The sequence below is a fragment of the Asterias amurensis genome, chromosome 3, assembly GCF_032118995.1.
Source record: "Asterias amurensis chromosome 3, ASM3211899v1".
Taxonomy (NCBI): domain Eukaryota; kingdom Metazoa; phylum Echinodermata; class Asteroidea; order Forcipulatida; family Asteriidae; genus Asterias; species Asterias amurensis.
The window spans coordinates 18,307,047-18,331,514 of record NC_092650.1 but is presented as its reverse complement, the minus strand read 5'-3'; the positions used below and the strand labels follow the sequence as shown (position 1 = coordinate 18,331,514).

General features: G+C 39.1%; 1 protein-coding gene across 1 annotated transcript in view; it reads left to right on the top strand.

The window, feature by feature from the left end:
- LOC139935480 (uncharacterized) overlaps positions 1 to 24,468 on the top strand; it is a 77,180-nt gene that overhangs the window by 44,332 nt on the left and 8,380 nt on the right. The window lies entirely within an intron of this gene.

Below are 24,468 nucleotides of genomic sequence, written 5' to 3'. Positions count from 1 at the left end.
ATCTTTTCACACAATGTTTTATACTATCAACAGCTCTCCATTGATCATTACCAAGTAAGTTTTTATGCTAACAATTCTTTTGAGTAATTACCAATAGTGTCCAGATCCTTTAAATCATGAAGAAGTAGGTCACTATCAATCTATTATGCAGTGCCTGGTCTTCATTGTGGGTAATGGAACTTGATGCAGTGTGTATTTCTGTCCCCAGTGGGGTTTCGAGTTGCAGTTTCTGGTATGTGTTTCATCTTGTGCAGCTTTAGTGCTGCAGGCTAGCTCTTCAGGGGGAGAGGTAATTTGTTGGAAGTGACAGTGTCTTTTTAATACACTGTTTGAATTTGTTTCCCAAAGATTGGAAAGGGGGGCACCTGGGGGACCATTAAAGACGGGTGGATGTCAGATGGACATGTGGCCACTGCGAACAGGTTGTCAGAAGTGACTATTGTGGATGGCTGGTCACAGTTGATGGAAAAGTGGTGGTCAATATGGACAGAGTGGCCACAGTATAAAAGTTGTCACTGTGAAGAGGTTGGTAGTAATTATGAATGCATGTAGTGAGAAAGTGTTAAGGTGGCCACTTCTGACAGGTGAACTCTCAAAGTTGAATGTCAAACCCCTGACCATGCAAAATTGAAATGTGGCCAAGAAAATAAGACTGAGTGTCATACTGGTGTACGCCATTCTAATCAGGGAACATAGTCATTGTGGACCACAATGGCCCGGTGGCCAACAATGGCCGGGTGGCCTCCATGGAGAGGTGGTCACTATAGACCACCAGTGACCACAATGAACAAGGTGGCGACAATCAAAGCAAGGTGGCCACACTGGCCAGGTGGCCACCATAGACAGGTGGTCACTATAGACCAGTGGTCACTATAGACCAGTGGTCACTATAGACCAGTGACCACAATGAACAAGTGGTGACAACCATAGCCAGAGCCACACTGATGGCCAGGTGGCCACCATAGACCAGTGATCACTATAGACCAGTGGTCACTACCATGAACAAGTGGACACAATCATATAGTCAGGTGGCCATCATGAAGAGGTGATCACTATAGACCAGTGACCACATTGAACTAGTGGCCACAGCCAGGTGGCCGCACTGGCCATACAGTGGCCACCATAGACAGTTGGTCACTATTAACCAGTGACCACCATGAACAAGTGGCCACACTCATAGCCAGGTTGCCACAATAATAGCGTGGTGGCCACACTGGCCAGGTGGCCACCGTGGACAGGTGGATGGAAAAGTTACCACAATGAACAAGTGGCCACAAACATAGCCAGGTGGCCACAATCATCATAGCCAGGTGGCCACAACAAACAGGTGGCTGCTATGAACAAGTGACCACAATGGCCAAATGGCCAACAATGGACAAGTGGCCAACAATGGCCAGGTGGCCACAAGAAAGAAACATTTACATTAGATCAGAACATTTTAGCCTATGCTGTGACCATCTTCAGGAGAATAATGCACAAACTTACACAAACTTGTGGTCACTAGTTTGATGGTTACTTTGTGAACACGGGGGTTTTTCATCTAGGCCTAGGCTAGATGCACGTCTGGGGCTCCCTGTTTGGAATTCAGGCATCCTACTTATATACACATTCTTCATTGCTTTGTCTGAGTTTGCGGCTGCGGCTATAGCTGGATCACAACTTCAACAGTCACAACCACCAATTTAGACACGTTCTATTCATCTTTCATCTTTCATGTAAAGTGTTGCAAGTCGCCAATTAGGATGCCTGTTTTAAGATACAGCTCAGCAATTTTACCAGACACCGAAAAATGTGGACACCCAAGTTGATTCTTGGTAAAAAACCCTTCTCTGTAAAATGATTCTCATTACCAATGTTGTTTCATCCCTTTGAAGCTGGTTATGATGTCTATGGTATCCTATTTTCCTCCCATGGGCAGAAATGTATTCCCTTTTATTTTCAAGTCTTGAGTTGCAATGACCCTTTCCCAGTAGTAGTGGTGGGCGGAAACTTTTGTCAACTTAGCACCCAGCACCCTCCAAAAAAAGTGCAGGTTGCATTGTCTCTCATCACCTTTCCGAACCCATGCTGTAGACAGGTGTTGGCTCCCAAATTACCCCATCACCAAGGGTCCTCAATCACCAACTCCCTGACCTACATTATATCAAATTCTTGGACTCTATCCCCCACTCCTCCAACCCCCCCCCCCCCAAAAAAAAAAAAACGTCCAGCAAGTGAAAATGGCCAAAACAGATCTCGCAACCCGTTACCTTTTTGTTTGTCAATAAGACCATGTCAAAGTGCAGTGACTTGGGAGCAAGTTTTGATTTTTGTGACCAAAGTATTACAGAAACAAAGGACATGGCCAATAACTTTTTGCCCTGTATTCTTTATACACATTATATTTAATTTAAGTTTGAAATAGAGAATTTTTTTGTGAAACAGAGAAGTTTTTGTAATTCACGTTTGACCCTTTTTTTCTTGAAAAAAAGGGTCAAACGTGAATTACAAAAACTTCTGTTTCACAAAAAAATTCTCTATTTCAAACTCGCAAGTGGCCCTCAACTTTCATAACGAATCTGAATTTAGGTCACTCAATGTATTAGGGCTATAAAAAAAAAGGGGGAGTGTGTCAGTGTGGAAAAAAATAAATTAATGGAGGGGTAGATTAGGTATGGGGGTTTTCCCAGTGATACATGTAGTAGTAGTAAAAGGAAACACCCAGGAGATGCGGCCGAATAAAACCCAAGTGAGTTTGGCTTGCCCCAGATGGTGATAACAGATATTGTGTAACCCAGTTGCATTCGTTACATTGACTACCCCTAAAATTGAAACCAGGCATTGAGTTTCCATTAACGGGCAAACAGCATGGGTCGCCATTGTCATATCGGTAGACGTTTTCGCTGCCCCCTGGAGGTACACCCAGGGCCTAAGCGTAACCACCGAAGGCAGAGATGACAACACAGCTACCCTCGCCTTGACCCTAGCCGCCCGACAACATCTCGGTGGCAAGCAGGGGGCTGATCAGCTGTGAGGTGACATTGCTAACTAAAGACCTTGCTGTTTGATAGCGACAAGCCTGATTGTGAAAAATGCTCCGGGTAGAGTCATCGGGGAGTTCACCTGTACTAAAATAGATTTAGAGGAACCCAATGATGGACGAAGGAAAAAGTGGCTAGTAAGAGTGGCAATTAAAGACACAAAGACAATATAGTACAAGCTATGGGGGGGGGGGGGTAATAAAACATAGATGGAGAAGAAGTTGAAAGCCCCTTTTTTTAACACAACATCGAATTAACGATGAACAACTTAGCAAATGAATTTTCGAGGAAACGCAGCCAATACTTCCGTAAACATTGTTTACTTTTCGACTAGTCATCTTGGGTGTGAGGATGACTAGTGATACTAGTTGAAATTAAACATTATTTTATTGTAAGTTTTAGCTGTGTACCCACATTTTATTTGCTAAGTTGATAAATTACCAGCCTGATGAACTTCTTTGATGATGAACAAATTTTAAGAAACTAAATAAAATTTGTTGTTTACAGGAACAATCCTGTTGGATGGGTGAAGCAATACCTTTCCTCACCTTCCTCTTCTAGGACCCTGGTTCGAATCACACCAGGGCATTATGTGGATTGGGTTGTTGTCAGTCTGTACCTGACTGCGTGGGTTTTACGCTGGAATATTATTCTCTGGGGTTTACCTCCCACCTTTAGTACTGAAGCTCTGCTCTCCATTGGGTTCTGGGCTAGTGAATGATAAAGCTTTTCAGAGAGTTCTTGGCATCACAACCAGAATAAAATACATGAAACGAAATTAATCCCATGTCGAGTTCAGGCTGAAATGAACTGAAATTTTCTTTTGATCTAGATCTTGGCCCAATTACATTGAGCTGGTAGGCATAAAAAGCTGCTAAGCACAACAAAATTATGCTTACCAGAATAAGGTGACCAGCTAAAATACCATTTAACATGTACAAAATGTAACTGGTATCCTACTTAATTGTGCTTAGCAGAAAAATGTGTGCTTAGTAGAAAAATGTTAAGCAATAAGTAATGACCTGGCAAAGTAGTATTTGTTTTCTCAAGTGTGTCTTGTCAGTGCTATTTGTTCACTGTTAGACTTAATTTCAAGTCTGAGGATGCTAGCTGTTTCAGGCAATAGTGTGTTGGCTGTCAAGTAGACTAAAAGCCACGATTACAGACTTGGAACCAAGTCTAGTTCACCTTACATGTAGATACCTTGTATGTGGATTGTTATAACTGTTATTAGAGCGGCGTGCGGGAACCATGCTAGAGCGCACTAGCCAGTCTGTTGTTTGAGTGCCAGCCTAACGAGGGTTAACAGGAGTCAATTTTTGTCTTGCCGCGGCGTCCAAGGGGCACACATGCTGCCCTGGCCTCAACCATTCCTGCACCAACCTGTGCTCAAGTCATAAAACTTACAACTCCCTTGGTAAATCATCCCCTGAAATTGAATCATAATAGAGAATCAGGCATTCTTATTATACCAGCTTTCTCCACTCAATGTGGTTTAATTGTCTGTTTGTCCTTTTTTCCCCCTCTTTTTGGGGGGGGGGTCGTGTGGAACCATTTAATCGTATTTCGTTTTAAAGATGCAAAGTTTAAACCAGAATTTGCTACCTTACAACATAATATGATCAGCAGCATCTACCTATTAATATTTAAAGACTTTCTTTAAACTCTTGTTTACCGATTTGGTGCAACAAAAGTTGAGAGTCAAACTCAAATCACCAAGTGCTCGTATAATGTGACCTGCTTTGTTTTTATATTTCTAGTTATTAAATAATAATGTTACAAAAATAACAGCTGTAAATAGTGACACCCTGTACCAACAGGACTGCTAACAGTGAACAATTATTAAGTCATCATGTGACCACCTGTGTTGTTTTTGGGGGGCAATAAGATCTCAAAACAGAAAATGAAAGTTTATGTAACACTAAAAAGCAGAAACAAGGCATTTTTTTTAATACTAATTCTCAAGAAAAAAAACCCTGATTTTTTAATAGTGAGACATTTTGTACCATCATACCAGTCTCAGTTTGGATGATTTGAATGGGAAAAAAATATAAAATAATAATGGCTTCATGGCGAGTAGAAATGTCCTACGCCTTGAACGGTCCTTGAAGATAGCATCATTCCTTAATTGGTTCACAAGGACATAATTGTGTTTGGTGTCCACTCAGCAGTATTTGGCCCTCGTTGATCAGGCTTGCCACGCCTGCTGTTGGTGTCTGCTTAGTTATAGGCTTCACTCCTCAGCCCCAATCAGTCATGGCACTATTATCACCCCAAGCGACCAGGGGCAAGTAGCTTGGGACTCATAAGCTGGGACAAATTGCTTCATATCACAGCTAACCTTTATACCCGCAATACTTTTCAAGTTCTTTGGCAGGCTGGCGGTACATCTGTGCATAGGCTTGAAAAGTTTACACCTAGCTTACTCTGTGGGCATAGTTGTTGTATTTTATATACACTTTAAATTAAATCACATGGCTTTGATTCTTCTGTCCTTTCCAAAATAGTTATTAACAACAAATTGTCAGGAGAAATTATATTTCGTTTGTCTGGTCTTTTTTAAAAGAAACGATGCAGATTTTTGTGTTAAAACTATAATACTGATAAAATCATATCATCGAGAACAGCACCAGATCCTCTGCATACTTTGGCTAAGTTTTGTCTTCTGAAGACAAGCAGAGTATGTACTGTTTGAAACATTAAGACCACACCAGTGCTTTTCATCAGAGCCAACTCTCCTTACAAAAGAGTTGTATGGCTGTACCCGCAAGTTGAGTATTTAACTATAGTTCCCTTTGAGTACAAGAATGAAGTCAGTTTTATTATTCTGGTTTGTTTTGGTTGTTTGATCATTTCAAGAACTTAAAGATGCTTTAATTAGTAACTCTTAAAGGAACACGTTGCCTTGGATCGGACGAGTTGGTCAAAACAAAAGCGTTTGGAACCGTTTTTTATAAAATGCATATGGTTGGAAAGATGTTTTAAAAGTAGAATACAATGATCCACACAAGTTTGCCTCGAAATTGTGTGGTTTTCCTTCTACTGTGCGAACTAACATGGTCAGCCATTTATGGGAGTCAAAATTTTGACCCCCATAAATGGCTGACGTGTTAGTCGACGAGGTAAAAGGAAAACCACGCAATTTCGAGGCATGTTTGTGTGGATCATTGTATTCTACTTTTACAACATCTTTCTACCCATGTATTTTATAAAAAACGGTTACAAACGCTTTTCAAAGACCAACTCGACCGATCCAAGGCAACGTGTTCCTTTAAGAGGAGTTCATGAATTAAATCGGTGTAACACAACAAGAGTTATTTCAAGCAGCTTTGAACTGCTCATCAGAATTACTTACAAAGAACTTAAGTTGCTTTTAAAAGTTCCTTTTTCTGCATTTATAAGCACCTGTATTCCATGAAATTAGTTGCTGTGGAAAGCTGTAATTCTAATTTGCGCCCCCCCCCCCCCAGCAGAAAAAATAGTGCCCCGAGCAATGTACTGTGTCCTGAATTCAACTACTGTACCATACCTCAAACCAAATTATAGCTCCATGCTCAAGCCCTACATGCCCAAGCCATACTGCAACAAGCTCCTCAACAAACCGTGGAGGAAGACCTCATAGAGTAAGGACATCAAACGCCATTTACATGCAACTGTTTTACAGCATGCCTTTGGGTCAATCTAGAACCAGGCCAGACATGTGATGATTGGTCTTTTACTGTGTCAACAGGATAATCCCTGGCCTAAGGGGGGATGAGTGTCTAACCACCAATAGATGTGGATTCCAGCTGCCTACCCACCTACCCCCCCACCCCCCTACTAACAACTCCTTCTCCACCAGGAACAGTACAACTACTTTAGCATACACTCGTTCAATTTGTTGAAATTTGGAGGAACACAATTTTGTCCACAATAGGTTTTGATTAATTCATGGTTAATTGTACTAGCTTTGGTGAAAAAAAAAGATGAAAAAAAAAGGGATTCTTCCATCATTTTTACAAACCAAGTATTTTACTTTTAATATTAAGTAACAAATTGTAACACACGAGCGGGCAGACATGCCCTAAAAATCGTTATATGTGCACACTTGGGTCGCATTTGAGCAAAAAAGACTAAGGAAAGAGTCAGTCAGCTCTGAGCAGAAATGACTGATAGACCTAGTCTGCTCAGAAAGGACTTATAAGACCTAGAAAGACCCAGTCAGCTCAGAGAGCAGAAAGTACTTATCAGACCGATAAAAGACCCAGTCAACTCAAAGAAACAAGAACTTAGATAAATACCCAGTCAGTTAAGAGCAGAAAGGACTCATAGGTTCTTTCTAGACTTTATAAAGTATAACTTTTTTCTGCTCTAAGCCAACGACGAGACCATGTGTCATTGGTCATCAGGACCTTGCCTCTCTATTAAAAAGTGAATATTTATAGGCCCTTTGCATTGGTGTCACACATAATGTTGTTGGGGGACAGGGATAATTGGAGTCATGAAAACATTGTAGAGTGCGTTGTTACAAAGGTAGCAGCTGCTGTGAATGCAAGAAGGTGATGCATTGCACAGCAATTGTTTTCTAGCTCTCACAAAAAATTGAGCAGCACTTCTTGTGAGGTGAGAGTCAACTTGCAAGAGGTCGTCTTTTTCTTGTTTCTCCACAAGGTTATTCAGCATGTTAAGTGTGTCTAGTTTTTTACAACATGCTTCAAGAGGACGGGAAATGTACAATTTATGTGCTCATTATCCAATAGAAAGAGTCCTCATGTGAGTGTGGGAAAAAAAGGTCTCCAACCTCACATTAAAGTGGTGTCATTCTGTGAAATAATGCTTCAACTGTACTTTTTTGTATGGGAATGTTTTGGACACTATTGGGTAGCAACAACTAATGGGTCTCCACATTTCAAGTAGGATTATGTTGTTAGTCAACATGTTAAATTCAGGGCCGTTTAGGTTGAATATCATGAATTTCATTGAGAGTTAGGAATGAACCATAAAACATTTTGCCCTGAAAGGACATCGGGCACAATAAAGACTTGTCAATTTTTTCCCAACTCACAATGCTGAGGACTTCATCAAATTGGAAAATGAGAACATCACAAAACTGAATTCTGCCTGACTTTCAAACCATGGACCTCCTTCATATCCTTATACTCTATAGTTGTACCATAGAGCTAGGACCTAGCTCTATGGTTGTACGTACGAACATAGTATTGTATACAAAGATCAAAGGGTTAACACAAGCAATTGAAATATTCCTGGACGTGTTAAAAAAAAAAAAACTTTAAAACCAATTTGACCCGGTCCAAATTGTGTTCCCCATCCACAATTGTGTGTCCCGTCCCCAGAGAGAAGTGCCCAATAATAAGATTAAATCCTGAAAATTAATATAAATTGAGGTAGAAGAATAGTTTCCTTGTGTTTACTCAAGGGGTTACATCTATTTTTGTGAGCCCAAGGGAAATTGGAAAAAGGTTGCAGTTGTATGGGATTTTTAGTAAGAAATCAGATGTTGGACATCAGCCAGCAGCTTTATTTTATACTAGTGGCGAAAAAAATAACCTGCCAAGCAAGATTTTTCATTTCTTCTTAAAGGGTTGATCGGTGTTAAGCATGATGACATTTTACTCAGAATGGCTGTATAGGCCCAGTTCATTCAGCTGCATAAAAACAGCACTATATGTAGAATATGTTCTGCTAAGCAAATATGGTAAGCAGATGGTAAATGTGAAGTGATGTTTTGGCTGGTAACCTTGTTCTGGTAAGCTTAATGTTTTTGCTAGCAATTATAAGCAGAATACCACTCACAGACGGTTGAATTGCTAAGCATATATGAGCAGGATGCAGTGTACAATTGTTGCATGCTGTGACGGGGTCCATGGCGTTTTGTACACCAGAGGGGGAAAATGGCACCCTGGGCGAAGTTTTGTTATACCTTTGTTTAATTGTTGTTCCTCTTCTCGAAGTTCTGTTGTCATCTTCAAACATTATTACGACGGACTATTCATTGTTTAATAAGCAGACGAACAAGAAACAATTCCCTCGAACCCGCGGTTGTTTCATTCAGAGCGCTGGAAATCGACCAACGCTGGGAACGATCAAGGTGATGTACACCGGTGTACATCACTTTTCATGTTACCCGGCCAGTCGAGCCATGTAACATGTGTTTTTGTTGCGCGTCACGTGATTGGTTCTCGACCAATCAAACTTCGCAGTAATTGTTACCGAGATATAACAATCACAGATGATACATGTCAAATGGCATTTGGGCAGGAAACCTCATTCCGGTAAGCACAATGTTGTTGTGCTTAGCAACCTTCTGTCCTTGATGAGCAACTCAATAATGAAATTGGGCCATGGTGTTGTCCTTGCAGAATTGGAGAGGATTAACTTGAATGTACTCATTTAAAACAGAAGCACTCTGGGTAGCTTGTTCAATTACATAAATGGTTGTCTCAGTTGACCACACACAATGTATGACGACCCCGTAATAAATAGCTGATCACAACACTTATTTTTGCTTCTTTTTACTTTTTGATTCGAAGGAGGGGGGGGGGCAGCTATGGCTTGTGAGAAAGTAGGACTTGGGGCTATAGTTGGTTCCCACACCAGTTTTGACACTTTTGAGATACAACATTCTGAGATAGCCTTGTCTAACATGTCCAAGGCGGTTGCGAAGAGCACCTACTACAGGTAGATGAGCTTTTTGCCCTGTCGATATCACCGCTAACTTGCTGTGCTGTCAGATGAACATGTTGCACGCCTCACTCTGCAGCCAGCCAGTCAGTGCATGTTACTTAAAATACAATCAAGGGGGAAGAACTTCCTCCTTGTTTTATCATAGAGCTAGGAACTTGCTCTGAAAATATACTGACACTTTATGTAACTGGTTGATTGAAAACCATACTCCCACACCACTCTACTTTATACAGAGTTCTGCCTCATGTTATTTCTGCCGCATTGCACAAAGTACATCGTATGACTTGTAAGATCATAGAGTAACCTTACTCTATGGTAAGATATTCATGTCACATCTGGTGATCGAGTGAGTCCTGCTGTGTGAAGTGTGGTGAATTTGAAACGGGCATGCTCGCCCCCCAAAAAAACCTTGGACAAGAGAAGAGACTCTATGTATAAACATCAGGGAGACATTAGTGTGCCTTGCATCACGCCTCGTCTGGGCTGGTAGCTTTCCCTTGTTCCATAAAGTATTGCATTATTGCCTGAAGCTATCCAAGAGAACAAATTTCCCACCTGAGATTAGGGTTTAATCGATCAGAATGAAATCCACCCGATTGGTTTAAGGTGGGCTTGCCGAGGGTCACAGACACCCATTCCGGTTTCTGTCATATCTGATGTTGTCCAGCTCTGAGGGTGACGACATCAAACACCTGTTCACTCAGAGACAATTAAAGTATACCCTTTTATTATATACCAGCCAATCACTGGATAGCGTTCAGACTAGAGAGGCACTCCATTATCCAATCAGGGTCTTTTATGCAAATCAAAACCCATTTACATTATACATGACATTAATCAACCAATCAGATATAGTTTGTTTGTTATATAATTTTTTCAAAGTCAGTGTCTCTCTTGAAAAAAAAAAGAAGATTTTATCTTCTTTGTCTTGTTCAAAAATTTGGGTTAATCCTTTACAATTTGTACATAACAGAAACTTCCCAAAATGTTTTCCATGTTAAAGAGAATTCATTTTGTATCATCTGCACAAAAAACCCAGGAACTAGTGTCTTTGTACATTCTGGGGCGTTTGTGGCAGGCAGTATACTACACTGGTCATATGGGAGATTAAAAAAATGATGACAGTCATCATTTTTTTCTGATTTCAGGATTTTCTCAAAACCTCCCTGATCCTTCCTTTCTTCAAAGTTAGTATATCTCTTGGAGTACAGAGATTTTGTCCTATTTCTATTGTTCAAAAGTTTGGGTTCATCCTTTTACAATTTTGACATCACAGCAACTTTCAAAAAAAAATTCCCAAGTTAAAAATCTGTATAGGATTTGAGGCATTGCATGGTGAGGTATCAATGTATAATTGGTTTGCGGTAACACCATGTGTGTATTTACTTGCCAGCTAGAGTTTGTTCTTAGAGAACTGTCTCATAATTCTACTGCCGCGGAGTAGATAATCGGGGGTTCGGGACACTTCTCAGTTCTGAAAAGAACTGTCCTGCTTTTAACTATTACCAGAGCGGATGGTATAGAAAATAGACTTGGACTACTACTTTAGCTTATAGGATCGTAATTAACTGTACTGCCGCGGAGTCAGTTCTGAATTGGTCTCAACGTTTCGACTAGCTTGAGTCAGGTCTCCTGACGATGACTAGAGCAAGCTAGTCGAAACGTTGAGACCAATTCATAAGTTAAAAATGGTTGTCATCAATTTTTCCTGATAGTAAGATTTTTTAAAACTGCCTTGAGCCTTCCAATTTTTTTTACAAAAATAAAACAATCATTAAAGAAGGAAGAATACTCTAACTCATTGTGTCCAAACATGTAAATTTTCGGCTCAATGTCAACCCCCTGAAAATAGAGGCAGTTTTGTGTCTTGATCACCGAGTTAATTAGTGATAACAGTGGAGCCAAGGAACGGATGTAATTAGCTTTAAACTTTTAAAGGAAACATGCTGGGTGTCGATAATTGGTCGGATGAATAAGAAGTGTGTCTCAAACAAAACCACATGCGTGATGGAGGGAAAAGGGTCAATGGGTGCTGGTGTGCTTTATGAATTGACCATTTATTGAAGTTTAGTGGACTCTGCTTATTGAAGATTTCTGCTTATTGAAGATTTCTTCTTTAGTTCATGTACTTTGTTATTTGTTTTGTTTTAAACGGAGGTTTACCTTTTTGTCCTTACTCCAAAAATTTAGCCTTTGTTGAAGTGTAGGGCAGTCATACTTTGAAAGATTTCTTTTTATATATTAAGTTTTGTTTATTACTTTTGTTTATTTTATGGGAGGCAAACCTAGTGTAACGTACTCCAAAAATTAATGAGCATAAAAACTCAATTCGTAAGAAGCTCTTGGGATGAATTTGATTCAAAGACATTTTAATCTGAGATCAAACGTTTGTCAGACTTTGAATTCCAATTACGGATTATTCTTCCTGCGTGGACATAACCGCTTCAGATTTTCAGCAATATCTCAAAAATGCTACCACCTTCTGAAAATGAATAATGCCCTTGATATGCCCCTGGAGCCATATATATATTTACTATAAATGGATATGTATCTGTTTGTACTTGTTTTATGCCTCTGAAGAAGATCCAGATTGGATCGAAAGCCAAGGCCATATACCCTATTCATTATTTATATATATATATATATATATTTTTTTTTTTGGGGGGGGCGGCAGGGGCGGGTGGGGGGGGGGGCACAAAACACATTCATAACTTCATTATGACACTTATAACTGCGCGTCATAACAAGTGTGAACCTTTCCAATAAGCCAAACAACATCCCTGCCGGAATTCTTGAGTAGAAACCCACGCTTTCCAAATTAATGGCAATATAAATGTGAACTGTTGACCATTTTGATAAAGCCCCAGAAATGATTGAGTAAGGGGCGCGTGGTCCCCCCCCCCCCTAAATGATAAGACGAGTGTTACTGTTGACTGTCCTGTGTTTGTAATGCATCGTGCAGGTGGTGTCTACTCTAGCAACAGCACACCCACACCCCTCTCCCAACTCAAAAAAAAAAGGAAATCGCTGATTGGCGAAATGCCTTTCCTATCCATTCCAACAGAACATGCCATTGCTATTGCCCTGAAGCCTACACACAATGTACATGGACAATACTCTGGTTTGACTCCTAACAATATGTGCGAACCTTTTCACAGAGCCAAACAACATCTCAACTCAACCACCCAAATTCTTACGTAGCCGAAGTAATACAAATATAAATGCGAACTGTTGACCATTTTGAAAAAGCCCCAGAAATGATTGAGTTATAGTCGTGTACCCCCCCCCCCCCCCATTATAAGACAAGTGTTACTGTTGACTAGCCATCCTGATTGGAATGCATAGTGCAGGTGTCATCTACTAGCAAATTCTTGAGTAAAAGAAACCCAAGCTCCCCATATTAATGGCAATATAAACTGTTGACCATTTTGATAAAGCCCCCAAATTATTGAGTTATGGTCCTTGTTCACCCCCCCCCCATAAATGATAAGACAAGTGTAAGTGTTGTGGCTGTCCACCCCATTGGTAATGCATCCCGCAGGTGTAAACCCAGGCGCGGCACACAGCTGGTTTGACTAACCTTGAATGATTGGTCAATTGGATTTTATATTGCAAACTGTAAATCACCTTGAATATGGGGACTCCATCTATTGGGCTAATCATACATGGCAATAGATGCCAGTGGCTACTGTGTTTAAAGGCAGTGGACACTATTGGTAATTGTCAAAGACTAATCTTCACAGTTGGTGTATTTCAACAAATGCATAAAATAACAAACCTGTGAAAATTTGAGCTCAATCGGTCATCCCACTTGCGAGATAATAATGAAAGAAGAAAACACCCTTGTCACATGAAGTTGTGTGCGCTTAGATGGTTGATTTCGAGACCTCAAGTTCTAAATCTGAGGTCTCGAAATCAAAATCGTGGAAAAATACTTCTTTCTCGAAAACTATGGCACTTCAGAGGAAGCCGTTTCTCACAATGTTTTATACCATCAACCTCTCCCCATTACTCGTCACCAAGAAAGGTTTTATGCCAATAATTATTTTGAGTAATTACCAATAGTGTCCACTGCCTTTAAGCCCCTAGCGTCATGATGAGAGAACCAGTTGGGTTAGCTTACGATCGTCTGTATCACATAAAATCAAGAAGTCACAATATACAATTTGTTATGTGGGAATTAAGATGCAGATTCTGGTATTTGAAAGCATTCTTTTTATGAACGCTTCTGCGAATACGTCATTAAAAAAAATCATTTAAATTTGTATTAGCGTAGGGGGGGGGGGAGGGGTTGGCATCAACTTGGACACCTGTTTTTAGTATGACCCCCATGTCATAAAAAGGGCACAATTATAAAATGTCTTATTTTATATGGGAAAATCCAGTTTTTTTACATTTTAAAGTGTGCTTTCGAACCTTTTATTCTAATAAATACATCATAAAAGTTAGCATTTAAAGTTGTATTAGACTAGAAGGGGGTTCTGTTGGTATGGACACCTGTTATTTGACTGGTAAACACGGTGATGTCATTTGAAGGCAATGTGTACCTTTCCTGTAGTTGTATACAAAAAATTAACCTCTTGAAATTTAAAAAGGTGGTTGCGTTTTTGAGATATCGCCGTAACTTTGAAGCGAATATGTTTAGACAGGAAGAATAATCTGTATAGGAATTCACAATCATTAATGCATTTTACTCAAATCCGGGGGGGGGGGGGGAATAAAAAGTGATAGTTCTTTACATAAAAGTTGTACTTCAAAGTTAAATATTTCTCCAAAAGCATTACACCATCCAAAGCTGCTGAACTTCTTACCACATCAAATCAATATTTATTGCCATTTGCAGAATCATTACCAAACATACAGACTGGTACTAATACAGCCCCTTAGTTGCACTATGAGAGTCAATGGAAAACACTTTTTACAAATACTATGTTTCATTCCCACTAATGCTTAAAATACAGGAACGAGATTGTTCAGACTTTTGGCTGAATTCAGACTTTTTTGTGGAGAAAATCAGACAATATTTTCTTACACACATAAAGAAATTCTGCTCATTTTGTCTTCTTTTATAGTGCTTTGGATGCTGTTTCCAAAAACTCCTTGGAATTTATATAACCCCAAGGGTTACCAAACGGTACAAATGGCATCATTTCAACACACCTTTGAATTTGTATCCAAGTTTCAGACTTTTTCGTTAGTAATGATTGTCACCCGTGTTAATAGCTGCTCAGTAACCAGATCAACATTTTCCTTTAAAGGCAGTGGACACTATTGGTAATTACTCAAAATGATTATTAGCATAAAACCTTTCTTGGTCACCAGTAATGGGGAGAGGTTGATGGTATACAACATTGTGAGAAACGGCTCCCTCTGAAGTGCCATAGTTTTTGAGAAAGAAGTAATTTTCCACGAATTTGATTTCGAGACCTCAGATTCAGAACATGAGGTCTCGAAATCAACCATCTAAATGCACACAACTTCGTGTGACAAGGGTGTTTTTTCTATCATTATTTTCTTGCAAGTTCGATGACCAATTGAGCTCAAATTTTCACAGGTTTGTTATGTTATGCCTATGTTGAGATTCACCAACTGTGAAGGCTAGTCTGTTACAACTACCAATAGTGTCCACTGCCTTTAAATAGTGCATTGCTAAAGAATGATCGTTAGCTTTTGACCACTGTTATCTCTGGCTACTGGGCCATGTATTAGATTCCTGAAACAATCTCAGACTTTTGGGGAGTTATACCCAGTGCTGTCAAGTATGTAGCACACCAAAACTTAATCAATCACAAGAACCATCTCTGCTCACACAGGTACCCAGCATTCACCCCTAGGTGATGAGAAGCAACTATAGTGAAGTGTCTTGCTCGGGACACAAGTTTCATGACCGGGATGTGAACCTACACCCTGATGACTCAGTCACCAGAAGTTGAGTTGCATGATGCACTAAGCCGCTCGCTCGGCCATGACACAGCAAAATAGCATGTCTTTACATCATGCTTTTATGCATCAAATTTACCTGCTTTACTATTTTAGATGATCAAAGATTAAAAAAAAAAAAATCAAATTCAAACATTACAAAATCGAAATATTTCCAGCATATCTGATAGGAAAGTAGTTTTCTCAGGGGGAAAAAGCAAAATTGTTTTCTCCAAACATCACCAAACTACATGTAAAGTTAAGCATGTAATATGCATTATGGATTTCGAGTTACCCAATTTCAAACTGGTAATAATATCTATTTCCAATGTACACAATTTTCTCTCCACGAATTCTGTGAAATATTCCACAAATCACAGTGTGAGCTCTGTGGGTCTGCATTACATCAGTGCCAGATAAGTCATACTTACTTTTTCTTTCCTACCCCCGCTGTCTTGTGGCCTAAATTCTCCCTTATTACCAAAGCCGTTTACTAAGTCCCAGAGTCGCACTTTGGCCCATTTATGGTTACCCCGTCGAGGTTTTTTTTTTCTTCCGTTTTTTATGAAGAAAGAGAAATTTGAAGCTGCCCACCTTGGTAGGGCTCTAGGGTGTCCTTGCACTATACACTGGTGCGTGATTTGTTGTCATCTTGTTGTGCTGGGACACAGTTGTGTAGAAATAAGTCACACAGGAAAATAAAAGCTTGTGTTGAGCACCTTGACATTTGTTTAAACTTGGATAAAAGAATTTAAAGAGAAGGTATACATTTGGTTGCACTCTTTGAAGCCATTATACACTTTCGGGAACAGAAAACAAAATAAAAGTTACAAATAACTTGCAGGGTTTACAGAAGGTAATGGTGAAAGACTTCTCTTGAATTGTTATAATATTCCATGAAATGCTTTACTTTTTGGGAAAACATTAAATCAATTCTTGATAGCGAGAATTACGGATTTATTGTAAACACATGTCATGACATGGCGAATTGTGCGGAAACAAGGGTGGGTTTTCCTGTTATTTTCTCATGACTCCAATGACCGATTGAGCCTAAATTTCCACAGGTTTGTTTTTTTATATACAAGTTGTGATACATGAAGTGTGGGCCTTTGGACAAAACTGTTTACCGAAAGTGTCCAATGGCTTTAAATTAATGACAATACAAACTTACTTTTGAAGAAAATCAGTTTTGGATGCGATAAAGCTTTTTGAGAATCGATCACTTTGAAGCAATGTAGTTATGGAAAAAAATATATCAGTTTTTATGACCCAAATTTGACATTGAGAATCGACTGCCAGGTACGATTCTCAGGTTATGTATTCCATTTATAGTTTGTTCTTCCTGCGTGGACATAACCGCTCCAGTTTTTCTGCGACATCTCAAATATGAAATCAAGGGGAAAATTATAAACTGTTTTGATAAAAAGTATGATTTGCTGTTTCATTGTTCATTCAAACAAACTTTTTGATTGCAATATCAATATTGCAAATTGATTGTTTTACTCCTCTCCTTGTCAGAATCTGAGACCTTACTGAAATGCCTTAAAGGCAGTGGACACTATTGGTAATTACTCAAAATAATTATCAGCATAAAACCTCACTTGGTAACGAGTAATGTGGAGAGGTTGATGGTATAAAACATTGTGAGAAATGGCTCCCTCTGAAGTGACGTAGTTTTTGAGAAAGAAGTAATTATCCATGAATTTGATTTTGAGACCTCAAGTTTAGAATTTGAGGTCTTGAAATCAAGCATCTGAAAGCACAAACTTCATGTGACAAGGGTGTTTTTTTTCTGTCATAGTTATCTGGCAACTCTGACGACCAATCGAGCTCAAATTTTCAGGTTTGTTATTTTATGCATAATGTTAAAGATGCTATGTCAGATTTTTAGCTGATTTGACCCAAAAATTTTGATTTAAAATTCAATAGGTATTTTGATTGGGGTCGAGAAAGTTACAAGCTTTCATTTGAGCCATTGCTCGAAAAAGTCCGCCAAGTATTAGTAGCAGTGGAACAAAGTGCTCAAAATTAGTTTTTGTCGGGATCCCGACAATATATCACGTGACTAATTCTTATGTGTTTTATAAGAAACGTTTTAAATTTTTGTCATGGGTCCTGACCATTAAAAGTAAAAGTTAAACTTTTTTTCGTTAGAGCGGGTGATACTCTTTGAAATACCATTCACTCAAAAAATGTCATGTTTGGGGCCAAAAATCTGACATAGCATCTTTAAGATACACCAAGTGAGAAGACTGGTCTTTGACAATTACCAATAGTGTCCAGTGTCTTTAAAAGATTTACAATTCCCCTTTAAAGACTGACAACCCTGGGAAATAAAAGATGAAAAAAGGAAAAAGAAAACCACTGATGTATGATATACACATACACTAAAACTTGCATCAGCGTAAGCCATAGTTAAATCCTCAACAGTAATAAACTGTCAGAACCCAGATAAATTTACTCAATCATGCACATCAGCTGATCCTAGACTCTATGCCTTCCCATGGATGACTGCAAGTAATGGTACAAAGCCAAGGACTATTAGCGTTGTCATCCAGGGAAAATGCCCAAATACCCACATGGGAAAAATCACTTTCCATTTTTTTTATTTTTTTATTTTATTTTAATAAAAGACAGTCGGGGGAAAAATCCAAGTAGGCAGAGAATTGTTCAAGTTAAGTTTACCCACGCCTCTATGATGTGGGTGATGGGGATTTGACATTCTTGCATGAACTGGTCAGGGCCATATCTACGTGTTAAAGGCACTGGACACGTTTGGTCATATTGTCAAAGACCAGTATTCTCCTTGGTGTATCTCAACAAATGCATAAAATAACAAACCTGTGAAAATTTGGACTTAATTGGTCGTCAAAGTTGTGAAAGAATAATGGAAGAAAAAACACCCTTGTGACAAGACCAAGATGTGTGCTTTCAGATGCTTGAGTTTGAGACCTCAGCTGAGGTCTGTAATTAAATTCAAATATTGTTTGAGCGAGAAATTACTTCTTTCTCCAAAACTACGCATACTTCAGAGGGAGCAGTTTCTTATAATGTTTTATACCATCAACAGCTCTGCATTGCAATTGTTACCATGTAACAATTATGCTAACAATTATTTGGAGTAATTACCAACAAGTGCCTTTAAGCAGTGGGGCGGACAACTTGCTCACAACAGACAGTCCACAGGATGGTTGTTTGGGAGTCTGTGAAACTGATGATGGTCTTAAATTCGAGAGCTTTGGGAAACAAAGATGACAGTTGGCAACAGGTGTGGGCACCCCATGATGGTCACAAAGCACCTGCCCTTGTTTTTTTTCTTACTGTTTTTTTTTTCTCCTTTTTCTTACTTTTTCTTACGTTTTTTTTATTTGTCTGTAGTTTTTCATATTTGGCATGTTGTATATTGCCATGGTAACCATGCATGTTTTTTTTAAGATCAGACTTAGATTTGGGTGCTTTGGAGTTCCGCGTAGAGCGATATGTGAGATTGTGTGGTTCTAATTAGAGTGTCTTATGCACATTAAAGGAACACGTTGCCTTGGATCGGACGAGTTTGTCTATGAAAAGCATTTGAAACCGTTTGTTATGAAATGCATATGGTTAGAAAGATGTTTTAAAAGTAGAATATAATGATCCACACAAGTATCACTCAAATTTGAATTAGTGAAAGTTAAAAAATTACTGGGCTTCAGGAATACTGCTATATATCTAACATTCAATCATGCTTTTTTTTCTTCAAATAAAATCGGCAAACAAATCGGGCTGTTTAAACAAAGGGATAAAGTTTCAAGTCTAGGTCTAGAAGGCACAGTAGCATCTTGTCATCATTGGGGTGTGGTAGCCTGCTCAGGAGACCCTGATAATAAGCTTCAAGATTAGGGTTGCCCTGGTCACGATGAGGCAAATCTGGAGCAACATTCTCAAAACACCATGAGTGATTAGAAAATGTCGGCAGTCTGTGTTCCACATTGTGGGGGAATTCCAGGCTGAAAATATGGCACTTTATGGTAGAGATGATTGATAGCACACCTTTTATAGCTCCAGGATTGATTGGTCATTGCCCCTGAAAAAAGGGTGTTTTTGGAAGTATTATATGTACTAGTTTATAATCCTCAACTTCTGGGATTTTTCTATTGACTACACATTTAAAGGTAGAGGAGACTATTGGTAATTGTCAGAGACCAGTCTTCTCACTTGGTGTATCTCATCATATGCATCTAGTTAACAAATCTGTGAAAGTTTGAGCTCAATTGGTCGTCGAAGTTGAGAAATAATAATGAAAGAAAAAAAACACCCTTGTCACATGAAGTTGTGTGCTTTCAGATGCTTGATTTCGAGCCCTATAAATCAAATTCTGAGGTCTCGACCCCAAATTCGTGGAAAACTACTTCTTTCTCAAAATCCATGTTACTTCAGAGGGAGCCGTTTCTCAGAATGTTTTATACTATCAACCTCTCCCCATTACTCCTTACCCAAAAAGGTTTTATGCACAAAAAAAATATTTTAAGGAATTATATTACCAATAGTGTCCACTGCCTTGTTAAGGACCATAACAGAATTGGTAAGAAAAAAAACTTGTCTAACACAGATTTACATAAAACTTACATTGTCTAACGATGATGATAGTAGAAAACCACCCTTGAAATATTTCTGTCTGAATGTCATATTTGATGAGAAAGCAATATAACAAAGTTTTTTTTTAACTTTTACCAAAAGGAAATGATCACCCTTTGTTTGCTTTGTTTTTTTCAAAACAAACAAAGTTGTCATCACTCTGGTGAAAGTTAGACTTGCTTATTTTCTTCACTAAAGCTTTAACGACTGGCGGCAAATTTTAATATTGTTCCAATTCCATTTTTGTTTGAGGTGCAATTTTAAACGGACTCTTTCAGTAACGGGCATTGTTGTGCCTACATCTTATCAGAATTTCCTAAACAAATTCAAGCTTTGTTAACAGTGACGGGTACAAACAATCATGTTGTTTCCCCTAAGTACCAAGCAAGCTTTCGGATGATTTTTTAAAAGTTTATTTTCTGATTTATATGTATTTGTTTCTGGTAATTACAAAAAATGCATAATTTTCCTTTTAAATGATGCACTATTAAAAAAACATGCTGGATACAGGTGTAGGATTAATCAAGCGCACATGTTTTTTTGAAGATGACAACCTGGTCAAAATCCGGTCTAGTTTTATCGTCTTTGTCAGCTGTCCATCATGTCTGTTTATCCGGGTCGGCTGAGGCCCTCTCGACATTCCCCCCTCAAAAAGCAACTTGCTCATTGCTCACAGCCACGCTTTGGGTCAACAAGCTCAGCTTGTCTACTCCTAGCCTCGCGTCAATCCATCCTCGCTTGGGATTTCCATGTCATTCCCTGCCCACTCGTGGTTTATTTGCTCTGCTCGGTCAAGCAACGCCGTAGACATGCAGATTCAGTATTTTTGGGGTCAGAAGGGTCGGTCGATGAAATGTTTTTGTAATTTTCCCAGATCTTATGAGCTACACTGCCGCTCAGCGTCGAATGTTTGGCTTGAAATTGAAGCCTTATGAAATAGTTTAGAGTGTACATATTGGAAAAACAATCGACCACAACCACCGCTTCAATGTGGTCTTCAGTCGCTTTGGTAACTTACACCAATGATATTAATACTGAGTAGCTTTGTTTAGAGGTTGTGCAACACATGCATATTGCATTACACGTGCAGAGACAGCCGGGCTTTCGATGTTTGGGCTGGTAAAAGAATTCTACTCATAGGAAACAATTCAAGCTTTTGTAGGCCTATGGAGAGAAAACAAATTATAGAATGAGCATTTTGTTGTATTAATGAATTATTGACGAAGCAGATCAATTCCCAGACAAATGTTCTTCCATGCAGAGCAGCTCTTAAGGGCAGTGGACACTATTGGTAATTACTCAAAATAATTATCAGCATAAAACCTTACTTGGTAACGAGTAATGGGGAGAGGGTGATTGTATAAAACATTGTGAGAAACTGCTCCTTCTGAAGTTACATAGTTTTCGACAAAAGAAGTGATTTTCCACGAATTATTTCGAGACCTCAAGATTAGAATTTGAGTTCTAGAAATCAAGCATCTTAAAGCAGACAACTTCATGTGACAAGGGTGTTTTTTCTTTCATAGTTATCTCGCAACTCTGAAGACCAATCGAGCTCAAATTTTCACAGATTTTTTAGTTTATGCATATGTTGACATACACCAAGTGAGAAGACTTGTCTTTGACAATTACCAATAGTGTCCGCTGTCTTTAAGGTATTTTAGCACTTCAAAGTGCTAATTCAAACAGTTTAAACACTGTGCTATTTAATTAGTTATATGTCATCAGTGCTCCTATATGGTTTTCACAGGTCTACAACGTTTTAGTCGATGTAGCCAGGAGGAAGTTTCTACCGCCATTTTTTGAGAGAGCATAAAGGCCCAGGCACAGGCCTTCGATAACAAAAACGACATTGAGAATGTTAACGATGCACGCCCTCGATTGGTTGAATGAATGAGCGTGGGCGTATTCTGCGTGGAGCATTTCAACCAATAGAATGCGTTCTCATTGCGTCGTTATCATTATGTTTTCGATATCGCTGCAGTTTGACTTGGCCTTTAGAGAGGGGGTTATGAGTGGGGGAGAGTGGCTCTTCAAACTCCCCCCCCCCCAGATAAAAAAAAATGACTGCTGAATATTTTGTGAATATTCTTCTTCTTTTTTGCAAGAGGGAAAACCAATTAAAGCAAATGTCCAACAGGTGCACTTTGATACAATTACACCATTGGCACACACCATAGTTTTCTCTCTTCATTCACAAAGATACAAGATTTCCCATTAAAAAAACAATATCTCCATAAAATCTTAATGTTTATATAATCAAGTATATAAATTCAATAAAAGTCTCAGAACAATGTTGTTTCATAAAGATAAGATGCGTATTCTCTGGTTATTAGCCCTGCCTTAAAGACAGTGGACACTTTTGGTAATTGTCAAAGACAAGTCTCCTCACTTGGTGTATCTCAACAAAGGCATAAAATAACAAACCTGTGAAAATTTGAGCTCAATTGGTCGTCGAAGTTGCGAGATAATAATGAAAGAAAAAACACCCTTGTCACACGAAGTTGTGTGCTTTCTGATGCTTGATTTCGATACCTCAAATTCTAAACTTGAGGTCTCGAAATCAATTTCGTGGAAATTACTTCTTTCTCAAAAACTACGTCACAATTTTTTATACGATCAACCTCTCCCCATTATTACTCGTCACCAAGAAAGGTTTTATGACGATAATTATTTTGAGTAATTACCAATAGTGTCCACTGCCTTTAAGCAGCACCCAAGTGCACCAGCTATTGTAAGTTCAAGGTTATAATAACATGAACAATTTGAACTGCACCTGCTACAAATATAGGCCTCTTCCAATTATCTGAAGTTGGCCTGCATATATAGAGGGGGCTATTTGGGGGCAGAAGGGTGTACCACACACATGTGTCAAATTGGTAATTTTGTCAAAGACAACAGTGTCCACACTTGGTGCATAGAGCCTTGCTCTATGCTTGATGTAACCTAACATAATGAATTAAATAACCAACCTGTGAAAGTTTCTTCTCGAAGCAAGGTGGTTTTTAAACACTAGACAAAAACCTGTATCTTTTGAAGAGTAACTATTAATATAAATATGAATAGTAAACTTGCGGGTACAACCATGAGTAAAATCTCCTTTAAAGGAGTGGTGGCTCTGCAAAGAGCCGGTTTGGTCTCGACGTTTCAAACAGTATACTCTGCTCGTCTTCAGGAGAATGCTGGACTACTGGAGGTGGTGGAGCTTATGTACGGCTGGAGGGATGCACTTTTGGGCGGGAAGGATGTACAGTGATCAAGTCCTCTGTATCTTTTTGTTGCATTGTTTTTATTTCACCATGAGTTTCTTCAGCTTTTAATTCAGACTATATTGAGTATGATGTCACGGGGCTCAAATATCTGACCTACAAGATGGCGTCTGTGCGTGTGTGTGTGCGTGCATGTGCCGTAGAAATCAAACCGGGAATGTTGCATGCTGCGCGCTTTGATGATGTACAATGTATGCGTTTGGACGCGCATTCGGTTTGCCCTACAAGATGGCGACTTTTCATAGCAAAAAGGGGTTATTCAATACGGTCTATAGCCTACATTTTGTACAATTGGTGTTTACTTCTTGTTTCCTTTTCTATTTTAATGCCCTGGTTCAGCTCAGAAAGTCATACAGTTAATTATTACATTAAGTCATTGGAGTGTTGTGCAAAGAAAAACATAGTGGTAACAAATACATTAAACTGCAGAGGAAGTCAGGCAGACCCTCCCTGGGGTTCAATGTGTACATTCTTCTTTTCTTTTTCTTTGAAATTCAGGGGTTATTCAATAGCCTACATTTTGTACAATTGGTGTTTACTTCTTGTTTCCTTTTCTATTTTTATGCCCTGGTTCAGCTCAGAAAGTCATACAGTTAATTATTACATTAAGTCATTGGAGTGTTGTGCAAAGAAAAACATAGTGGTAACAAATACATTAAACTGCAGAGGAAGTCAGGCAGACCCCTCCCTGGGGTTCAATGTGTACATTCTTCTTTTCTTTTTCTTTGAAACAACAAACCATAGTGTATTAACCTTCAGGTTACATTTCCGTTTCCTGCACATGAACGCTGAACTGTTTGAATAAGGAAGACCCCAAAATAGCAAAGAATGGTTATCAATCGAACATCAGGCTGGTCCAAAGCGATACTGTCACTCACAAAAAAAAATAATTAAGACATCGCTTCGGGGATGAGATTGTTCAGACTTTTGGCTGAATTCAGACTTTTATGTCGGCCGGGTTA